Raw genomic sequence first — 6,731 nt, 5'->3', positions numbered from 1 at the left:
ATATATATATATTAGATATCGTATCATAATGTTACATGTACATCAAACATTAGACGCAAATATTACTCTTATAATATTTAGTGAAACTAAATAAGCGTAATTAGATTTTGTGATTATGATGACTCAAAGCAATATAACAAAAAGGAGCCAACGAACAGAATAAAACAATACATTTGAAAGGAGATCGAGAGGGAGAGAAAAAGAGGGAAGGGAAAGGAAAAAGGGGAGAGAGAAAGGAAGGGAGAAAGGTAGGGAGAGAGGGAGGAAGGGATGGAAGGGGGAAGAAAAAAGGGAGAAAAGGAAGAGGGAAAGAAGGAAAAACGAGAGAACACACAATGCTATTTTAGATAAAATGTAAAATAAAACTATTTATATACATAGTTGCAGTTATTAGATAAAAAAATATAATAGATACGTAAAAAATATTTAAAATATAATTAGATGTATCTATAGAAAGTTATCTTGCATTATTGTTCATGATATACTATTTTTTCTATGTATTACAATGGGAATATATTTCGATTGAAATTGATTTACTTTCAGATTGATTACAAAAAAATTGAAGTTCGGTGATTATTAAAATAAAAATTTGGATTTTTCTTAGAATATGTTTGTGCCATCTGTCATCATTTATTCGTGATAATGCGTATATTTCGAAAAGAATCGAATATGCCAACTCCTATGTAAATGAAAACGTTGAAACATGCTGGTCGAGCGCGCTTAATCTCATCAACTACACTATTTCCAGTCGCATGAGTGTGCGCGAGGTAACAAGTAATTATTTACGTAATTTAGTTTTGCTATTCATCGATAATTAAATTCCTTTCGCGAATTCCAGCCGTGTATGCGTCAATTGTAAGCTCTTAATCTCAATCAAAATTTCATTTCCGGAGTAAACGCCGTGCGTTAACGAAGTAAAATAGTGTGTGTATTTTATATTAGCACATTGTGTATGTGTGTGGTGATATCATTTGAGCGTTAAAATTGCATCATCGAATGATTTAATCGCACACCATCACACTAGTTATTTTAAAAAAGCCTACTCAATTATATTAATTCTTTATCCGGCTATTCCAAGAAAAATGAGACATTCAACTGATAATTGATTAATATGCATTTATATCAATGGTAAAAATATTTATAAAAATTACAACATAATACAACTTTATTTGAATTTTATACTAGCTTGAATATATATTAATAAAATATTTTGAGGGAAAATAAATGTAATATTTAAAATATTAAACAATTCACATGTGTGTATGCTATTTAAAAAAATTGATTATTGATATAATTTTAATGGACTTTAATAAAACGATGTAAGCTCGTTTTGCTCTGATTTTCGCGGATGAATTTTTGCATTATGTTTGATATTTATCGAATTTGACTTTTGGAAGATAATGGAAAACATCGAACATTCGCCGAACGTGATTTATTACTTTGTGAAAGAATATTGAAAGAAAAGCAGAGATGTCGAGCTTATTGATCTTTGAATGCTGACGAATCAGTAACAAATCGATTCATATACGCGACAAGCTAGCGTGTATCGATGGCATCAAAGTTTAAAAAATCGTTATCACAGATATGAATTAGTGCTGTCAATATCCAAATCCGAGTACCCGAGTGTAATATCCGGGTATTCGGATATTCCAAAAACATTTTAGGTGATTGTGTATTGTGTATTTTGTAATGTATTCACATTACGATAACTAATATTTTTACAATAAATGAGATGAGATGAATTGATTGATACAAAAAATACATGATTGCTTTTGTTATAGCCTAAGTATATATGACATACACAATTTTATTTCAATTTTAATTTAATAAATGGGGACGTTCACCGCGCGAATCGTGAAGTCAGCAATCAAGATTGCGAAAATCTGCAAGCAAAGAAATTCGACTTTGGACTTCTTCGCTTGCACCTGGGCTTTATTCTCACGAGTTGACTGCAAAAACGACAATTTCCGGGATTATACCGAACCAGGTACTATGACTGAACGACCGCCCACAAACCTATAAAGAGATTCGCCAAAAAATCAAGTCGGATAGTGAAGTGAACAATCGAAACAATCAGTTGATCAGCCTGTCGAGCCATCGCGAATCAGAATCCGCTGTTATATATACGATGTGTTATCGAAAATTTTCCGGTCTTACTCTATAAAAAATGTTAGGCTTACCTTATTTATAATTTGCCTGCATTCTTTTCGAAATAGTCTCCTTGTGACTTTATACAGTCACTCCAGCGCTTCTGTCATGCTTCAATTTTTCCCTGGAAATTTTTTTACTGTAGAAAGCATCCTCTGCGATTCGGTCTCGATCTCTTGTACCATTTCGCAATGTCGCCCTTTGAGCTTCAGTTTCATCTTTTGGGAACAAAAAAAAGTCACAAGAGACTAAATCTGACGACAGTTGTCACGATTTTGTCCGAACGATTTTGGCAATATTTTCAACATTTTCGGAGATTGTGCTGGTGCGCGGCCATTCTATGTGCTTGTCGTCTTCGACAAATGTTTTGACTAAAGGTTTGTGTCAAACTCGGAAAATCGAGACTCTCGATTCGTCAGGCTTTTGGTAACGACACTCTAAGCTGTACACAGTGTTTCGAACAGCATGCACACTTCAAAAAGGTCGAATGTTGATATAATAAAATAATAAAATAAATATTATATTTATATTTTATATTATGTTTGATAATATTATTGACAATAATATTTTTTTCTACGATAATTTTTACGGATCCTCTAAAAATTATATTATCTTGTCTTTAAAAAGTTTTTAAGAGAATTATGATTTCGAAGAATAATAGTTATTTCAAAAAAAAAATAATGTTTAAAATTGAAATGAAGAAATTTTTACTATTTAAAGATATTTCAAAAAACATTGTATAATAGTTGATGCGCAACTATATATCTTTTTCTGAAATATGAGCGAAACATAAACATAAATTCAACCAGCCTCAGTGCCAAAGATTAATAATTGTGCTGAGATTTTCCGAATATAAATAAAAATACATATTTCGCATTGTAATAAAGTTACAACAAGATGAACGAATTAACCAACCAATTAACGGCTTTCTGGAATAATGGCAGCTCTCGGTTGGTCATCGGATGATCAACAAGTGGCTCATGATTTTGTCAGTGGCACGCGGTTGACCGCGAAAACTCCCCTTTCTGCCTTGCGTTACCTATATTGCCGCAAATCTCATCATGATTCCATTTAACTACTAATCAATTCAAACGTTACTGCGAATGACTGTAAGCGTATTCTGCATTTGTTTGCATAAAATAAAAAAAAAAAATGATTAGGCGTGGCTTCTTAAGTTATGTGTTAACTTGAAATACCAAAGTGACTAGAAAATAAGATCGTATTATACTAACGAGATGTCATCTAATAAAAATTTAGTAATTGTATGCAAAATTTATGCAACTTAAGCAAAAACGGTAGATTATAGATGACGTAATCCGCCTTTTATGTCTCCTATTAAGCTGGTTTTCCCAGCATCGCTAAATAAAACATCCATTAAATAATTATAAGCTGATTTGTTGTTGAAATTCCGTGAATTTTGTTACTTGAGCCGTTTCAGGAATTTACGTTCAAAGTGATGCAGGGGAGAGGTTGACTTGACATTAAGCTAGCCCCTTCCCTTATAATGAAAAAGATATATAGAGCGAATCGAAAAAAATCAAGTATACCAGAATTTGTTGCTATCTTGTTACTGATAAAGCATCTTGTTACTGATAGCATAAAAATATTTTGAAAAAAATATGTTGTTTAATAAGTACCACTATATATTAAATATTGTTGCGCCATATTTGTCTTTCACTTGCGCAAAGCAAAGTAAAAAAAATTTTTGGTACGAAAATAAGTTATAGATAATCGATTCTCAGTACGTATAAAGTATGTGTTAAAAACGTCACGTCGTCTGTCAATTATTACGGCACATTAATAGCGTATTGCTTTATCCTCCTACAATTTATGAGATTTTTTAATATGGACTAGAAAATCATGGACTAATTAAAGCGTGGTTTATACTATGTTAGTAAAGTTAAAATATTTTAATCTGACTATCATGCTAGTTAAGAAAAAGAAAGAAGCATGCTAGTTTACTAGCATTTTAAAATACACGCTGTTTTTTTTACTAGTTGCTAACAAACTGACATGCTAGTAGCTAATAAAAAAGCATCGTATAAACCATGCTTAAGGAACGATCAAAGTGATGAACAGAGCCAGTAGGTGGTTAGGTCTGCTTCCCAGCTGCTGTTCAACCGCTAACGTTCTTCCAGCTCATTTAAAATCATCTTTGCCTCGAATATCTGTTACGTCTATCAACATCAACTTTTCTTTCCTCAGCTAGTTTTCGATTGATAAAAATTATGTTATCGAAATTGCATTCAAGCATCACACATATATAATTAAGCAAACTTTTGAAGAACATCATGATTATTAAAGATAGTTGACTCTAAATAATAAGTAACAATATTTTTCATAGAGAAAACTTGTCTAAAATCGCACTATTTTTCAAAAAAAAGATCATATATTTTAAATATCATTCGAAAACATATTTTTGAGTATATCACTGTAGAGATGGGTATTTCCCGTCTTTCTCAAATTTTCTAAATATTTTTAGTGATTCTTAAGTATCAAAAAAAGAAACTATAAATTTTTGCAATCGGTGCGATTTAGGCAACAGGTCTAAATTGCACCGATTATAAGTTGTCAAAATCGGATTCACATATAGTGCGCATTTAAAAAAAAAGTTTTGTTAAATTAAGAAAAAATTATTTTGTAAAAAAGCTTATAGATTGTTATATTTATTAGAATGAACACAGTATATATGAAACATAATTTAATGTTTGAAATATTATAAGCTGTAAAAATCTTAAAAAGCTTAAAAATCTATATAAATTATATGCCTAACAATTTTAATTATTTTATACAAATTATATATGTGTTCAGAGTCATCTTTGAAATTCCAAAACATGATTATCGAAGTGAGTAAGATATATAAATGCAAGTATTCTTTTTTTTCACTTTTTTATAACATTACTAGTAGGCATTATGGAATATTATGTAAAGTATTTTATAGTAATGCCCCTCCTAATTAGGCATTATTATGCATTGCTGTATACAATTTTGATCAATGGTTTATTCTTCATCTGCACTGTTTTTTCACTGTTCAAAGATTTTTCTTTGTTTGCTAATCCGATTTCCATATTCACTAATTTGTCTCGAAGAATCGTATATTTGAGCAACTACTCTAAAACAACAGACAACTCGACATTAAAAGCAATTCGGTCCATTTTAAAATTTGACTCAATTTTTAAATACGGAAATTTATGATGTCTCTCTCGCTCTCTCTCATGTTTTGCGATTAAAAACATTCAAAAGTTTACGTTGTGATGAATCAATCAACGTGAAGCTCTATCGCACTCTCGTAAATAAAACTGTTTGATGATGATCTATGTCAACGTTATCGCTATAGGATTATCGATTGTGTCGATATATTTATGGCATTTCCTTATATGATGATAGAAACACAGTCAATTAAACCGAAATTTACATTTCTTAAAAAATAATTATTGCGATATATAGATTTTTTTATAATGTTATTGTATGATGCCTGTATATGTGACTTACGTGATAATCGAACATTCCAAACATAAATTCTCGTCAAGCTCAGCGCATGATCTCATCGAAAGGAATGAAATGTTCTTTCCATTTTTTTCTAACATTTAAATTTTCCTTTTCTATAATGCACTCAATTTTTGCAGTTAGATATATGTGTGTATGTGATTTAATTTTTTTGAATATTAAATCTCTTGTTCTCTTTTTTTCTCTCTTCTTCCTCTCCCTCCCTTCCCCCTCCTTCCCTCGCCCCCCCCCCTCTCTTTCTCTCTCTCTCTCTCTCTAGTTCTTTGATATCGGTTTGATTCATATCGTTCGTTCGCACATTTACTCGCAGAACGACAAACACCTGGTGCATGCACCTGAGTTCTTAAGGCCATTCAACTTACACAGATCGAGCGCGTGCTTCATTTGTTTTCTTTCGTCCAGGTCAACTCGTGTATACACAACTATAGTCACGTAAGCCTACGGTGGAAATTTCGGTAAGCCATAGCACGTTTAAAAACTGGATGATAGGTAGAATAACGAATGAGAGCAAAAGGAAACTAGCCGGTCTATAGCGAATGCGTGCAAATGCTGGACGCGTGTGATCGTTACGTGTATATTACGATATCATCATAGAATTATCATGATTCCTCTTTTTAATTAGTGCAACGATAGTTTATAATTGTGCAGTTGTTAATAAAACATGTAACAATTTTATTGACATTTGGTAGTCAAATATGAATAAAAACTAGATCAATGATTTAAGTAAATTAATGAATAGATATCTTTCGCGTAATATTTCACGCTAAACATCTCACACATTTGCAGAATCATTTGATATATCTATAATACATTCTATTGTATCAAAAGCTAGGTAGTCTTTTTATTCACGTAAAAAAAAAAAAAAAAAAAAAAAAAAAAAAAAAAAAAAAAAAAAAAAAAAAAAAAAAAAAAAAAAAAAAAAAAAAAAAAAAAAAAAAAAAAAAAAAAAAAAAAAAAAAAAAAAAAAAAAAAAAAAAAAAAAAAAAAAAAAAAAAAAAAAAAAAAAAAAAAAAAAAAAAAAAAAAAAAAAAAAAAAAAAAAAAAAAAAAAAAAAAAAAAAAAAAAAAAAAAAAAAA

The 6,731-nt window shown here is 30.4% G+C and overlaps 1 protein-coding gene and 1 long non-coding RNA gene across 2 annotated transcripts in view; one reads left to right on the top strand and one right to left on the bottom strand.

The window, feature by feature from the left end:
* The window catches only part of LOC115244563 (putative mediator of RNA polymerase II transcription subunit 26), an 80,258-nt gene that overhangs the window by 6,527 nt on the left and 67,000 nt on the right, over positions 1–6,731 (top strand). The gene's annotated exons all lie outside the window — the stretch shown is intronic.
* LOC115244564 overlaps positions 1,245–6,731 on the bottom strand; it is a 42,819-nt gene continuing 37,332 nt past the window's right edge. The window contains exon 3 of the long non-coding RNA XR_003885395.1: positions 1,245–2,366. This is a non-coding gene — a long non-coding RNA (uncharacterized LOC115244564). The remainder of the gene's footprint in view (positions 2,367–6,731) is intronic.

This window comes from Formica exsecta, unplaced genomic scaffold (assembly GCF_003651465.1).
Source record: "Formica exsecta isolate Colony F162 unplaced genomic scaffold, ASM365146v1 scaffold82, whole genome shotgun sequence".
Classification (NCBI taxonomy): domain Eukaryota; kingdom Metazoa; phylum Arthropoda; class Insecta; order Hymenoptera; family Formicidae; genus Formica; species Formica exsecta.
This window is presented reverse-complemented; position numbering and strand designations above follow the sequence as displayed.